Raw genomic sequence first — 17,505 nt, forward strand, 5'->3', positions numbered from 1 at the left:
TTATACTAAATTTCAGTATGTGCTTGAATCTTTTTCTGGGCCTTTTCTGTTTTATTATTAATCTACTCATCTATCCCTAAATCAACACCACACTTTAAATTTATTACTGCTATAAAATTTAGGTCTAGTTATTTGATTGCATGACCCTCCTTGTTCATTTCCAAAACAGTCTTGAAAATTCTTGGACCTTTGTTTTTCCAGGTGAATTTTTCAATCAGGTTTCTGATTTCACAAAAGTCCTCCTAAACTTTATGTAGGACTTTATTTTTGGACTGTATTAATGCTATAGGTTGAATGGGAGATGATGACTGATAATTTGGATTTTTTTTTATCTGTCCTTAAAATGTCATTTCCTTTCTGAATAAATATTTTGTTAGAAAGAGTACAAGGCAACTTACAGATGGTATTGTGAATTTTATCTGTGTGTTGATGTTCAGGCAAACTATTGGTTTTCTATGTTGACCTTATCTCCAGCAACCTTCATGAACTTTTATTAGTTCTAATAGCATGTAGATTTTTATTTTTTGAGACAGAGTTTTGCTTTTGTTGCCGAGGCTGGAATGCAGTACGCCATCGCAGCTCACCACAACCTCCGCCTCCCGGGTTCAAGCAATTGTCCTGCCTCAGCCTCCTGGGTAGTTGGCATTAGAGGTATGCACCACCACGCTCGGTTAATTTTGTATTTTTTTTTTTTTTTGGAGAGACTGGGTTTCTCTATGTTGGTCAGGCTGTTCTCGAATTCCCAACCGCAGGTGATCCACCCACCTTGGCCTCCGAAAGTGCTGGGATTACAGGTGTAAGCCATCGTGCCCGGACAGTTCTAATAGTATGTAGATTCTCTTGCAGGTAATCATTTCATTTATAATTAATATTTTTCTTCCTTTCCAATCTTTATGTCTCTTTCTCCCTCCTTTTTCTTATCTAATTACTTTGGCTAAAATCTCCAATATAATAAAGAGTAGCAGTAACAGAAGATATCCTTGTTTTGTTTCTGCACTAAAGAATTTATTTCTAAGCTTTCTGTAATCAAGAATAATTCTGGTAACATGTGTTTTAGTAAATGTTCTCTATCCATTTAAGACACTTTTTTTTTTTAGTGCTACTAGTATGACAGTTAAGGCGTTTGCTCTTCTTTTCTCTCTGCCAAGGAACGCTCTTCAAAAGTGCTACCTGCCTGACTTGCTCCCTTACTTTTCTGTGCTCAGTGGTTCAAACGTTATCTCCTTAGAAACCTTCCCTGACTGTATCTTGTCATTCTCTTGTCCTTTACATGTTGCTTTATCTTTATTATAATTACTGCCACTGGCATTTATCTGTTTGTCCAACATCCCCACTAGCTTTATAAAGAAAGAAGTTGGTATGATTTGCTTACTACTATCTTCCCAACACAAGGAACAGTACCTGGCAAGGAGGCTTATTATCTATTATCTTTTTTTTAAAAACTAGCTTTGAATTTTCTTGATTGAGCTTTTTTGACATCTCATCAGTTTTTATTTATTTTTTGTTTTTCTTCTGCATTATTTGTATTTATGCTGTTAAAGTTGAATACAAAACACATTTTCCCCTTACTTCTTTGTTTTTAATAAGCACACACAAGAAAGACTTTATCTTTCTATTCCTGAAAAATTTCCATTAACTGGAACCTACAAATTTCGCTATGTATTATTTTGTTATTTAATTTTAAATATTTTGTAATTTAGTATTTGATGTCCATGAATATATATGTATCTTATTTTTAAACTATCTACTACCAATCAGTTACTTTTTCACTTCAGCCAGGGAATATGGTTTTCATGATGAAAACTTCCTTTGGGACCCAACTCACAGTCATATTTTTTAAGAATCTATGTATCCTTTAAAAAAATCTGTATTCTCTATTTATCTGCTAGAGGGATTTCCATACAGATCTATATTTAATCAAGTGTATTAATTATGCTATTTAAAAATTTTGTTGCCATTTTATCTACCAGTTTCTGACAACTACGACTGGACATTTATTAATTTCTCTTTGGAAGTGTCAATTTTTGCATTCTTAACTCTAAGACTATACTGCTAAGACTATATTCTATATAAATAAGACTATAATTTTTACATTTTCTTGGTAGTATATTCCTTTTATCAAGATCTAGTGTCCTTTACGGTAATGCCATTTTGTCTTAAGCTCTACTCTGTTGTATATTAATTTTGTCAAACCATCTTTTTGTTTTCTGGTTTTTACTACTGATGAGAAATTTGTGGTCAGTCTCCCTTTCCTCATGTGATTTATTCTTTTTAATTTAATCATGAGTTCATTTTAAGCAAGGATATTTTCTCCAGGGAAGTCCTGTATACCTGGATTGGCATTATTTTCTCTCGTGATCTGAAATTTTTAAATTATGAACTTATCTTCACAACAATTATTTTTCAGAGGAATCTTATATCCTGTGGGTTACAGAAGCAGTTTCATATTTGTCTCTGCTGAATTTCTAAGGGTTTAATGGTTCCAGACATATTTGTATACTGATTTATTGATTTAGAGTCCTTGTACCAAAAGGAAACTATGATATCAAATCAAACTCCACATTCATCTATAATATAGGCTTAAGGCTCCGGATCTCATATTTTACCCTTCTACATGCCCTGGGCAAACAGCAGGCTTACCTGAAACTTCCTGGGTCTGTCTGTGGGTTCCCTTTTTCAGTCCCATTTTATAGGTAAAGATCTCTCTTCAGGTTCTATGCTTTAGTTTATCAGTTCCAACTACCTTGTGAGAGCACAGAGTATGTGGCCTAGACTTTTCTATGAACATTAAGACATAAATCCCCAGCATTTAAGGTCTGTATGAGGACATGAAAACCACTATGGGCCATTTAGGAATTAGTTCCTGCTTAGCACCTTTCTTAAGTCAGCTTCCCTGACTCCTTGTTACTAGCACCTATGAATTTAATTTCTCTTTCTTGATTTGAAGCTTTTATATATGTAAATAACCTTTCTGTATATATCTTTTCAACAGTTTATGTCCAGAGTGTGGGGTGAACATCCTGCCACAAGAGCTCAACTATACTATCCAGGAGTCTTTTACTACATGGGTGTATACATAAACTATATGTATACATATAAACTGTATACATAAATGTGTATGTGTATATATGTATAATATACACACATTTCTATACATATATGTGTGTATCATAAACCTATCATAGTTTTATACCAGTGTTAATGGAATATTTTTGAAAACTTCCCCCAAATTCTACCACTACAACCAATAAACTCTTTTCTTTTTTCACATATTCTCTCCAATATGTATTCATGAACATATCTAATTTTTAACACAGCTATAATCAAACCAGGGTATTATTTAAATTTGCCAAAATCATATTCTAATAGTCTTCAAATTTTTAATGTCATGTATTTTTTGTAATTCCATTTAGCAGATGTTTCATAATTTCCTAAACTATTACCTGAATATACTTTGTTTTAATTGTTTCAATTAAAATAATGCTTCAGTGTTCTGCTTCAGATAATGACAATTTAACATATATTAAAATTAACTTGCCACACATAACAATTATACATTCTGGACAAAATACAAAAACAAATGTTAAGTCAAAAGAGTAATCAAAAGCAGGTAGCAACTGGAAGGAAGTTAGCCTTAAATGAGAAAACTGTACTGGTATAGTTTTTTTTTTTTTTTTTTTGAGATGGAGTCTTGCTCTCTCGCCCAGGCTGGAAGGCAGAGGCGAGATCTCAGTTCACTGCAACCTCCACCTCCTGGGTTCAAGTGATTCTCCTGCCTCAGCCTCCTGGGTAGCTGGGATTACAGGCACATGCTGCTACGCCTGGCTAATTTTTTGTATTTAAGTAGAGATGGGGTTTCACAGTGTTGCCCAGGCTGGTCTAGAACTCCTGAGCTCAAGAAATCCACCTGCCTCGGCCTCCCAAAGTGCACTGGTAGAATCTGTTGTCTTGCTAGCTTAAAAAGGACAAAGTTTGTGGTTGCCAAGGCAGCTTAAAAGGGAAAGGTAGAATCCCAGAAAGGAAAGTGCTGCAAAATTTCTATACGAACTACACCCAATATTTGAATGACCCTAGCCTGAGGAAGACTCCAAGGTTCTTCACAAAGAGAAACAGCTGGAAGGTGAAAGGATCTGAGATGAGATTTCTGCTGCTGCCTGTCACAGAAAAAATCATGTTGGGGGTTGAATCCAGCCACATTAGATGTCTACTAAGACAAAAATTCAACACTCATCAGAGAAAAATAACAGAATCCAAAGTCTATAATATGTCACCCATAATGCCCATTACACAAGCAAAATACACTATAGTGAACAAACAGGAAAAAAAGACCTAGAGTCAAGAGAAAAAGCAGCTCACAGACACCAAATCCTGAATGATCTAAGTGTCAGAATTATCAGACAAGGACTTCAAAGCAAGTATTATAAACATTTTCAAGTATTTAAAGGAAAATATGGTCATAATAAATGTTTGCATGGGGAAATCTCAGCTGACAAATGGAAGCTATGAAAAAGAACCAAATGGAAGTTCCAGAACTTAAAAGGTATAATGTCTGAAATGAAAAATTCATTGGATGGCCTTAATTTGAGATCAGATGGCAGAAAAAGGGCCACTTAACTGGAAAATCAATAGGTCGATTGAATGTGAAGAAAAGACTTTAAAAAAATAATAAACAGAGCTTCAGAAATTTAAAGTTCAATATTAAGTGGTCTAACTATGTACAATGGGAGAGGAGAGATAATGAGACAGAAAAATACAATATTTAATAAATGGCCAAAGTCTTTCCAAATTCTAAGAAAAACACAAATTTCTAGATCCAAGAAGTTCAGCAAATTCCAAGCAGGATAATTATAAAGAACCCACACATAGTCAAAAGGATGAAAAAACAAAGATAAAAAGCACACTGTGAAAGCAGCCAGAAAAAAGTAACATAGCATGCAGTGAAAAAGTTATATGAATGAAACCTGACTAATGATACCTGACTTCTACTGACAGTAAACTGATTTGCAGCAGAGGTACCAAAGCAATTCAAGGGACAAAAGAAAATCGTTACTACAAATTCTGATGGAGTAACTAGACACATCTGTAAACAAATGTACAAACCTCATACTACAGAAAAATTTGAGCTGAAGCTTAAAATGTCTAGAAGAAACCATAGGAGAATATGCTGATGTGAGAGCAGACAAAGATTTCTTAGGGTTACAGAAGCAATAAACATTTTTTTTTCTTTTTGAGACAGAGTCTCACTTTATCACCTGGGCTGGAGTGCAGTGGTATGATCTCGGCTCACTTCAACCTCCACCTCCAGGGTTCAAGTGATTCTGCTGCTTCAGCCTCCCCAGTAGCTAGGCCACGACGCCCAGCTGATTTTTGTATTTTCAGTAGAGATGGGGTTTTGCTGTGTTGGCCATGCTGGTGTTGAACTCCTGACCTCAGGTGATCCACCCACCTCGGCCTCCCAAAGTGCTGGGATTACAAGCATGAGCCACTGTGCCCCGCTGCAATAAACATTTTTAAAAAGGCTTTGGGAGGCCAAGGCGGAAAAACTGCTTGAGGCCAGGAGTTTGAGACCAGCCTGGGCAACACGGTGAGACTCTATTTCTACAATTTTTTTTTAAAAAGCCAGGCGTGGTGGTGCATGCCTGTAGCCCTTAGCTACTCGGAGGCTGAGAATCGCTTGAGCCCAGGAGTTCAAGGCTTCAGTGAGCTCTGATCATGTTACTGCACTTCAGCCAGGACAACAGAGCGAGACCGTTTCTAAAAACAAAAATAAATCAGACCCAATCAAAATAACAGTAAACTTCCATTCACTGAACTACATCAATTAAGAAGGTAAAAAAACCACCAACTAAATAAAATACTTGAAAAACATACCTGACAAAACATTTATGCCTAGAATATATAAGGAACTCCTACAATTCTGTAGTAAAAGACAGGTAACTCAATAAATAAAGAGCAAACAACTGGAATAGCTATTTCACAAAAATGTACAAAAATGTCCAATAAACACATGAAAAGATGTTCAAGGAACCCAGCCATCAAGGAAATACAAATCAAAATCGCAATGATATACCATTAGGAGGCTTAAATTAAAAATGCCAAAGACCCAAATATTGGCAAGGATTTGAAGCAACCATAACTCTCATATATTTATGGTGGGAATGTGAAACGCAAAACCACCTTGGACTAGTTTAGCATTTAGACATAAACCTACCATAAGTATTTATCCAACAGGAATCAAACTAGATGTCCACAAAATAGATGTTGAAGAAAAAGAATGTTCATATCATCTTTATAATAATTCCAAACTGGAAACAATGCAAATGATATCAATGTAAGAATGAATAAGCACTTTGTGGCATAGTCACACAATGGAATACTACCCAGCAATTAAAAGAAACCCATACATACATAGAGGAACATGGATGAATCTAATAGATATTATACTGAGCCATATAAAACACCTAGAAAAGTTCATTCTGTATGATTTTACTTACATGAAGTTCTAGAATAGGTAAAATTAATACATGATAAAGGAAAAATTAGAAAAAGTAGCTGTCTCAGGATGAGGCTTCCCTGCTGACTGGGAAGGATCATGTACAGACAACATAATGCAATGCTCCATTTCCCTTTTCAGGAAAGAATTCTGACCCACTGCTGGGAGTGCAGTGCAGTGCAGCACAAAGCCCTCGGTGTTTGTCAGCATTCAGTGTCTGTGCCCTTGGGTATGATTGCTTAGGCTGAAGGAAATACCACTTCTCAAGGTCATACCAATTTCCAGGGACAGCCCATATCTAGACACTAATCAACATGGGGATATTAAGGACCAGCCCCTTCCCCCAACTTGAGACAGCTTTGATTGGTCATTCTATCTTCGGAACTCTTCAGCATTGCAGTTCAACCTTCCCTCTGCCCAAGCTGTTTCCTTCCCCTCCATTCCCTTCCATAGATCATAGATCATAGAATCACAAAAGCACTCCCTAATAAAGTGGTCCTTAAAATATGATTCCTGGACTAACAGTATCAGCATACCTGGGAACTAGTTAAAAATGCAAATTTCTGGGTCCCACTACAGACCTCCTGAATTGGAAAGCAGAAGCACCATTTACATGTGAAGAGCTTCCTATCAACTTTTTGTGCCCTACTCTTAAATATACTCAGATGGATAGACAACTGGAAAAAACTCTCCAATATGAAAGACAGAGAAAAAAGGGGGTGAAACCCTTACTTGGAAGAAATAACACTATGCAAAAAGAAAACAAAACTTTAATCCTCACGAAGGTTAAGGGAAGACGCTGCATTCAAGAAACACAAATTGGATACTATATACTTATATTTTTAAAGTATATTCAGAAAGTTAAAAAGAGACATCTTAGAAATTAAATCTATTTAGGCTGGCTATTTTCTCTTTGCTCTTTGAAATCACTCTCTACCCTCTGTGATAACCTAGGAAGCTGGACTTTTCACCATCAGTAGGGCTCCCTTCCTCTCTGCCAAATGTTTGTCACTGGACAGAGGTAGGGATGTAAAAGAAGAGAAAGGACCTGGTTCTTTCTGACAGGCAATGAGTTAGTGGTTTGGGTAACTGTGGTTTTTCTCGGCAGGTTTTGTAATATCTTTTTAAGTCAATAAATTGTAAGTTCCTAAAACTTTGATTAAAAATTAAATACATGAAAATTCAAGTAAATAAAATTTCAAATAACAAAACGTCAAAGTTATCAAAAAAGAAATGGAATTACCTATGGACAAAGGAGTTAGAAGAATATATTTGCAATTATCTCTCTTTTTACCATTACTCCAACTAGTTAAGAAAGCATTTTCAGCAGCTGGAAAAATATGCACAAAAATACACGTATCACTCAATAATAAACCACCAATACACATCTGAGCCTGCACTTAATAAAAGTAGGTAATATTTGACTTTTAAGTATTTCATAATTTAAATGTTCATTTATTATTTTGGGGTTTCTTAAACAATTTTATTTTATACATGTTTATTTCAACTCAAATTTTGACAGACTAAAAGACTGTATTTTGTTAGAGTCCATTTATAGGCAATTTTGCAACACTGATTTCTTGTGGGGAAAAAAAACCCAAAACAGACAGTTAATTATTACGATCTGCGGAACTGAATGACCAGGAAAGCCGACCTCTTACTGCAAACCAAGCACATGGAGATAAGTCCACCAATGCAGCAGCAGCATCTTGATGATGAGTTGAATGGAGACAAAACATCTTATGTTGTGCCCAGAAGGTAGGGTAAGGCTCAAAGCTGCAAGGGGCAAAATGTTCTCATAAAGGCAAGATTCAGGTGCTGCTTGCTGCAGCACTCCACAGACACACCCTGTCTGTCCCAATGGCTTGTGACTGCCACGCGGCAACAATGAACACAATATACTCTCACTCTCACTCTCACTCTCAGAGCAAGTATCTTCCCCTTATGAGAGAATGAATTCAGGCAATTCTTTACAAAAATGACAGCATTTGTTCCAAGGCACCAACAGTATAAAGCTTTTCAGAAAGTACACAGAAATAAACAGACTAAACATGGGAATTAGTTCTTAATGGTGGAATCTGTTACTACTCTAACTAGTGTAAAAATAACTTCAGATAGATTACAATCAAAATGCATATCGAATAGACTGTGCTGTGTGAGGGAATGTCTGACCAAAGAGTATTCTCATAGGCACTTTGGGTGCTGGCTGGTAAGCGCTCACAAGGGTTCTTCTCAGGGCCAGAGAAGCTGAGCATCTTATGTATTTGTAAAATCCTTCTCCAGACTTCTTGCCAAGCTTCTTCTCTGCCATCAGCTTTTTCAAGGATGGGCTGGGCTGAAATATGGGGTTCTTCGTATCTATTTCATGCCATCCATTCATGATGAACTTCACAGAATCCAGCCCAACGTAATCTAGAAGCTCAGATGAGCCCCTGGGGTACCTGGCTCCTAACTTCATAGCAGTGTCAGTGTTTTCCTTGGATACGTCAAGTCATTCATGCAGCTTGACTGCTTCCATGAGGTGTTGAATCCTAAGATGGCTGACAATAAACCCAGGAGTGTCCTTGCAAGAAACAGGATGCTTTACCAAGGTTTTGCTCAAGTTTACCAAAGATTCAAATGTCTTTTGGGTGGTCATTGGTGTTTTAAAGACCTCTGCAAGTTTCATCAGGGGCACTGGGTTGAGTAAACGGAGGTCAGCAAATTGGTCTTGTTTGGTGGTAGCACTGGCTATGCTTGTAATTTGCAAAGAGGAAGTGTTGCTGGCAAAGTTGTATGTTCAGCAACAAACTTGTCCAACCTCTAGGAGAGTTTGATTTTCACCTTTCGACTTTCTACAATGGCCTCTACCACCAGGTCTGTGCTGTGGACTATGGATGTTGCATCTGTGCTGGTTGATATGCTGCTTAGGGTTTTCTCCACAAATTCATCATCAGCCTTAGGGTTTTCTACAAACAACTTCTTTGTCGCTTTCCTAAGGCTTTTCTCAATTCCCTCTTTATATTTTGCCAAGATGTCCTCGGTCTGGTCAAGGAACACTACTGTGTGGCTGGTCACTGCAGCAAACTGTGTGATGCTGATGACCATCATGTGCTTGATGATGATTTTTCTCGCCCAAGGATGTGGACAAGGAAGACCCCGAGTGCATTAACTGGCTGGTGATGAAAGCCATGGTGCAGTGGTGGCGACGACAGCAAGACCCAGGCAGGGAAGGCACATGTGGTGTGGGGACCAGCAGACGGGCAGCCTCTGAGGCCATTTTTTACTTTTGAATAAAACGATATTACTAATTTTATCTGCAAATAACTTTTGTTCAAATGACAATGTATGCTCAACATTTTTTTCTAATTTTTTAAATTGATTATTGTTGATAATTGATAAAACAGGCATTGAACTTCCAGTTTTGCTGATTTTTAACTTTTACAAAAATTTTAATTAAATAGTATCAGTCTGGTATTTTGGTATTAGATTTTAAAAAACAAAATATCAGTACCATAATTGTGCTGTGGTATCATAACTATTACATTTATGGAACATGCTAACTACTTATCTTCTAAATCTTTCAAGATTTACATCTCAAGTCATATTGCCAGAATGTTATTGATATAAAGTAGTAGGGAAGAGGGGGAAAACACCAGCAATAAAGCAGATAAAAATTTAAGCAACAGAGATATAGCTTGAGAAAGCATATTGTGTTTTCTGTAAATCAAACTATAGAGTGAAGCTGGATAAAGCTTTCTTATCTAGGGGGGCTATACAAAAGAAATAACAAATTTTAGGAAGCATGTGTTTAAAAATTAAAACTTAGTCTAATCCTACTTTCTCACAAAGAAATACGTTACAAAAATACCATGTAATATTTCCCTTTATTCAAACAAAACCATGATACAATAAATAAATTAGCAGTCATGGGCCAAACATATACAATATATAATACAATGTAAGCAACAGTATGACAGAAAGAACATTTAGACAACTTGTTTGCTAGAAACATTTCAGAATCTGTTCCCCAATTTCAACAAATTGTTGATAAACTATTTTTTACTGCAGAAAATATTCTAGGAGACTCTCACTTATCCCTTCCAACACCACGTTTAGCCTCTATCCAAAAGTTCAATGCTATGTTTACATTTATTTGGAGTCCTCAAGTCTGAAGTCAGAGTAACTCACAATTCCTATATACTTGATTCAAATTTCTTGTGTTGTAGAAACAGAGGTATCTGTGAATACCAGATACTAGATTTAACCCAAAGACAATCTGAGATAGAGGAGGTACAACTAGAAGAAGCTCTTACATTCTATCCTTGCCAGGAAAAATCAAACTCTTAGCTTCTACTCTTATAAAATAATTAATTCTGTTAAAAATACATTGACTTCAGATCCCTTTTGCAGGTTGTGACTTGGCTCACAGTCCATCATAGCAAATCTTATTTTTACCTTATACTTGCTTATATTAAATGAAAACTATTTACTTTTACTTTTGTTTGCTCATATGCTATAAAACAAAATTTTATATGTTTTTTAAAAACAATAATAGTCATAATGGTGGCTAATTCTAAAAAGGTGTAGCCAGAAAAAAAGGAAATAAAAAACACTTGGAATCACACCATGTAGACATTTAAATTCATTTACTTTGTTTTCTTAAAAATAATGGATTCTTTTGGTAAGGATGGGGAGAAATTGGAATCCTTGTACATTGCTTGTGGGAATGAACGATGGTCTGGCTGCTCTTGAAAAACCTGATTATGTCTTCAGAAAGCTAAAACACAGAATTACCACTTGTCCTAACAATTCCACCCAAAGAAATAAAAATAGGAATGCAAACAAAAACCTCTACACAAATGTGCCGAATGTTCATAGTAGCACTATTCACAAAAGTCAAATGGAGGAAACAACCCAAATGACCATCGATGGATGAACGGATAAACAAAATGTGACATATTATTAAAATGAAATATTATTCAACCATAAAAAGGAATTAAGTACCGGCACATGCTACAATACGGATAAACCTTGAAAACTTTATGCTAAGTGAAAGAAGGCAGACATAAAAGGTCACATATTGTATGATTCCCTGTATACAAAATCTCCAGAATATCTACATCCAGAGAGATAGAAAGTGGATGAGTGGTTGGTTGGGGTTGGGGAAATGAAGAGTGACTGCTTAATGCACATTCCTTTTAAATGATGAAAAATGTTCTGGAACTAGATAGAGGTGATGGCTACATAACACTGTAAAGTTACTAAATGCTATTGAATCGTACACTTTATGTGGTTAATTTTTATGTTATTAATTTTACCTAATAAAAAATAATTAGGATCATAAAATTAAGAAAAAACTTCCTTTAGATACTACCAGTGCCTAATCAACAGATTTCGAAGTATCAGTTCTGTTTCTCTCTGTAACCCAAGTTGCCTTTGAAATAATCATTGTTCACAGTGCTTGCCTGCTCTTATGAATTTTTAGAGACTCTAGTTTTCATGAAAGGAAATTAACCAAAGACCAATGTTTCTCAACCAGGTACTGACATTTAGGATGGCACCCTGCTTTACTTTATGGGTTCATCGAATGCATTATAAGATGTTTGGAATCATATGACGGTGTTCACTAAATGCCAGGAGTGCTTCCTAGACATTTTGACAAGCAAAATTGCCCCGCATTATTTCCACATGTTCCTAGTTGAAAGTCACTGCTCTAGAACAAAATGTCATATCCTATGTATTGTGTTACATTATAAGAAGTTCCCTAATATACGCAACTCAATGCTTTACAAATGAGTCATTTCAAAAGCTCACATGTTTTTATGTATGGAAAGTAAACTTCTTGCTTTTGACACAGGATGCTATAAAAATTTATTGATTTTATTGTTGTTCTAAACATAAAAATTAATTTCAACCAGAAGAATGAACTTTATCATGAGGTAATTTGTGCCTGATATTTGATTACTAGATCATATTACTCAAATGAATATTCAACTTCTACTAATAACACTATTTCATTCATTGATATATTTTCTTTGCTTTTTAAAAAATATTATCAGGTTCCAAATATATAGGAAAGTTATAAAGAATAATATAACACCCATGTACCTGCTAGCCAGTTTGAACAAACCTGAACTTTTTCCTTAAGGAAGAAAACTTTACAGACAAAGTTCCCATGGGATCTTTTCCTATCTCATTCCACCATTCCTTTCTCAGTGGTGACCACTATCCAGAAGTTATTATTCCCATGAATGTATATACATTTACTACAAATGTTGACTATCTCTATAAATAATATAATAGTTTTGCTTACTCCACAGGCATTAAGTTCTGCTGCATGTATCATTCTTTTTTTTAAAAAAAATATTTACTTAATAGGCATTAGAAGTTTATCTATTTTGGTACATTCTAGTTTATCCATTTCAACTGTTACATAGAAGTGTGGATTAAATTGTATGTCCAGACTCCTCCCCAAATTTGTATGTTGAAGCCCTAACCCCCGAGGGCTGTATCTGATGGAACAGATACAGCACTCAGAAGGAATCAACCATGCTGGCACCTTGATCTTGGACCTCAAGCCACCAGAACTGGTAAAAAATAAATTTCTATTACTTAAGCCATCAAGTCTGTGGTACTTTGTTATGGCTGCCCTAGCAAACTAATATGCACAGTATTCCACTGTTTGAACATACTGCTTTATTTATTCTTTAATAATGGGCTCTTATCGTATTTCCAGCTCTGTACTGTAACATACAACATTGTAACAAATATTTGGTATGGAGATATTGTTATTCTTATTGCAGGACTTTTTCTTGGACACATACACAAATATACGCACACACATTACAGTATGTTTATCTTCAACTTTCTGATTATTGCCAAATTGCCTTTCAAGGTAATTTTGGCCAATCTCTACTCCATCAGCTGTGTATAAGACTCATTTCTCTCTATCCTCTCCAAAATTGGTAATGACAGACTTCTGCCAATCAGATGGGTATGAAATATTTTGTTGTAAAACGCATTTCTTTATCAGTGACGTTGAACACCTTAATGTATTTACTGACTACTAAGTTTTCTTCTGTGAACTGCCTACTCATATCCTTTACCCCTTTTTAACGTGGTTGTTTTTATTATTTTATTTACTAATAGGAGCTCTTTTTATACTTTAGATACTAATCTTTTGTCAATTACTTGAGTTACAAATAACTTCTCGCCATCAGCAGCATGTTGCTTTTTTTTAAGTGTTCATTGTCCAAGGAGAGTTTTTATGTTAATTTAGTCAAATATTTTTCTTTATGAAAAGTGCTTTTGATGTGTTTTTAAAAATCTTCCTTATCGTGAGCTCACAATGTTATTTTATTTTCTTCTAAACTTCTGCTTTTCACATTTGGGTGCTGAGTTTTTCTGGATTCTATGTGTGATGTGATCTTTTTTTTAAAAATATAGATAATGAAATGTCCCAATGGGCCATCCCTTCCCTTGCACACAAGGCCTATGTCTTGTTAACCTGCTTCCTAAGTCTAGCACTTTGCCTGGAACACATTAGGCAATTATAAACATGTGATCAATAAAAGGAAGGATGGAAGAAAGAGAAGGGAGAGAAAGGGAAGCAAGGCAGGGATAGGAGTGTGGAAAAAAGTATTTGGATCATGGTCTTTGATATAAACTATATATTAGAACCATACAAGTCAAAAGGGCATTAAAACAGATTCAAGGGGTGGATTGCAGGAAGATGGGCTTTCCAGGATTCTGGAATGCTAGAGGTAAATATATCACTTAAGTGCATCTGGGCACTGACTCTGCTTTCTCTCCCCCAGGATGAGAATATGGCCTTGCTAGAGCTGAATTAGTTCAAAATCCAGAAAATTGTGGTGTTATAAATATCACTTATTAAGTCTTTGCAGAATGTTCAAGAAAGCCTAGGTACAAAAGGGCAATGTTACATTCAGAAATTGATACAGCAATGCTAGCTGAACCTTTCCCGTAGGGACAGTGGCTACATGTACCACAGGAAACCTAAAGAGATGGGAAAACTTTTTTTTTTTTTTGAGACGGAGTCCCGCTCTGTCGCCCAGGCTGCAGTGCAGTGACCGGATCGCAGCTCACTGCAAGCTCCGCCTCCCGGGTTTACGCCATTCTCCTGCCTCAGCCTCCCGAGTAGCTGGGACTACAGGCGCCCGCCACCTTGCCCGGCTAGTTTTTCGTATTTTCAGTAGAGACGGGGTTTCACCGTGTTAGCCAGGATGGTCTCGATCTCCTGACCTCGTGATCCGCCCGTCTCGGCTTCCCAAAGTGCTGGGATTACAGGCTTGAGCCACCGCGCCCGGCCAGCCTTTTTTAGATATACTGTATTTGCTACTATTCAGAATAGTCATTTGGTTTCTATATTCTTAACTAAATAATTTAGGAGCATACAACAGGTGGGTAATAGTCTCTTCCCAACAATCCCTAACCTGAAGTTCAAAGGCGGAGTGCCATAGTGGAGGGTATAAAGAAACAGAAGAATGGGACCTGGAATGACTTTTGCCTCAGATGCCCTCAAAAGAAAAACATCTCTCCCTAGAGCAACATTATATCTAGTTCACTATAGTCAAGGAAGTATGTTCCATTAGAGAGAAAGGGGCTTAGCCTCCCAGTGTAAGTACACACCACCACCTACAAAGTATTCTTGCTGAAATACTGAAACATATCTCTACTTAACTACCAATTTATATTAATAAAGGGGAAGAGGAATATGCTACATAGCACCATGAAGATAAAATCAGCAAATCCAGATTGTGGGAAACTCCATAGGACAAAGGATCCAATTTCTTCAACAAATAAAAAACTTCAAGAATTTTTTAAAGGGATCTAGAGTTTAAGAGAGATCCACCAGTAGCTATAAGGACACTGATTCAAACAAACTGTAAATGTGATATGATGTCTGGGATTCTCTTCAAAATAACCAATGAAGAGTTACAGACAAATAAGATTATGAAACTAATTGTTAAAGTTGAATAACAAAGACCTGAGAGTTCAATGTCTTTTCTCTCCTTTTGTATACATTCAAAACATATTACAATGAAAAGTTAAAAGAGGGGGCTGGGTGTGGTGGCTTATGCTTATAACCCAGCACTTTGGGAGGTCAAGATGGGAGGATCACTTGAGGCCAGGAGTTCAAGACCAGCCTGGTCAACATAGGAAGACCCCATCTCTGACAAACAAAAAAAAGTTAAAAGAGGGGAAGGACTTAGCAGATCCTTTTAAAAGGAAAAGCAAATAAACCAAGTAGGACCTACAGCTAAGAGACTAGAGCCTGAGATCTAAAAACCTTCTGATGTTGATTTAAACTGTGAAAAACTTAAAATATACAAGAGAAGGCTGTAAATCAAAGATTCAGTCACTATAACCAGTCTACTGAGTCACTGTTAATCAGTATTTACTTACGCTACCATTGAGTGATACTGAAAGATTATTATTTGAAAGTGTAGAATATAATGACTCATTTTTGCTTTCTAATGAGTTATTTTCCTTTTTTGCTGTCCTTCCACGTATTGGTATCTTTCCTTATGTGATTGCTGGTTGCTCCAAATACTGAATTTTACCTTTGTAATATTTAAAAAATAGCTAATTTGCTCTAACAGGATTGTAAAAATACATATTTTGGGGAGGCAGAGTACTGAACAAATTGTGCTGCTCTCTTTAGTCTCAATCTATGTGCTTTCCCAGTTTTCTTCAATGCAAGCATTTTCAGGTTGATATTAATATTAAAAGCTCAAAGAGTCAACAGGACTCAAATAAGTCAAATAATAGGAAAGCATTTGCACATATAAAGTTAAAAAGATCTTCAAATAAATTTATCTAGCAAGAAACACCATGGTAAATATAGCAGGAACCAAAAACATGGTCTTGACAGGAAGAACTCCAATTCTGCAACTACAAGCTATATGCCCTTAATGTAGATGAATTATTTTTCCCCTGAGGCATACTCTATCTCCTCCAGAGATTTTTTAAATAAAGATTCAACATTTATATAAAAAGCCATACTGTAATAACAAGCATGTAATAGGTTCTTAATGAATGCCACATAAAACTAAATCTAGTCTAACCCTTTCATTTATAAATTAGGATAAAAAAATGACTTGTTCAAGGTCACATATTGATTTTTATTTGGCTCCATTATTCAGTTAAAAATGCTATGATTATGTCTGATAATAATGCCTCTATTTTACACTGGGATTTTAATCAAGAAGAACATTTTGTGCCCCAGTCTTACCATTTTGGAACTTCCTTTGTCTTAGAAACATTATATATTGTCAGTAAATAAGCTGAATTAAAGGTCAATGCCCTCTAGTGCTAAACCTTCAGAGGTAGGTGCAGGTTCCAAATACAGGCAAATTTACCTAGTCTACAGAACAGGAAACAATCTCCATAAAAATAAGGACATGAAAACATGAGATAGCTGCATGCACAGTGACCCATCTGTAAGGATGACTATTCTCTCTGGGAGATGAGATTTTAAGCCTTTACTTTCTTTTCAAATGTTTAAAAAGCTTTTTAAACTTTTTGTTATTAAGTTTTTATAATACATAAAACATTTAAAAAGAAGCCAAAACACAGGGCATGATAACATCACTGGATTGCGCAGTGGGGAAAACAACTCTTCTTCCCCTACTGCATAGTTTCAGAGGAAGTTACACATCCATGTGGCTTAGTATCTAACGTTACATTAAGAAAGTCATAAAAGTGCTGTAATCCCAGCACTTTGGGAGGCCGAGGTGGGCGGATCATGAGGTCAGAAGATCGAGACCATCCTGGGCAACATGGCGAAACCCCATCTCTACTAAAAATACAAAAATTAGCTGGGCGTGGTGGCGCATGCCTGTAATTCCAGCTACTCGGGAGGCTGAGGCAGGAGAATTGCTTGAATCAGGGAGTTGGAGGCTGCAGTGAGCCGAGATCACACCACTGCACTCCAACCTGGCAAAAGGGCGAGACTCTGTCTCAAAAAATAAAAAAAGAAAAAGTTGTGTCAGAGACAAGGCAGATCT

At 36.2% G+C, this 17,505-nt stretch overlaps 1 protein-coding gene and 1 pseudogene across 4 annotated transcripts in view; both read right to left on the bottom strand.

The window, feature by feature from the left end:
- Nucleotides 1-17,505, bottom strand: part of RFX7 (regulatory factor X7) — a 156,722-nt gene that overhangs the window by 94,745 nt on the left and 44,472 nt on the right. The window lies entirely within an intron of this gene.
- Nucleotides 8,509-9,874, bottom strand: LOC141407202 (hydroxyacyl-coenzyme A dehydrogenase, mitochondrial pseudogene; annotated as a pseudogene).

This window comes from Macaca fascicularis, chromosome 7 (assembly GCF_037993035.2).
Source record: "Macaca fascicularis isolate 582-1 chromosome 7, T2T-MFA8v1.1".
In the NCBI taxonomy this organism is placed as follows: Eukaryota; Metazoa; Chordata; class Mammalia; order Primates; family Cercopithecidae; genus Macaca; species Macaca fascicularis.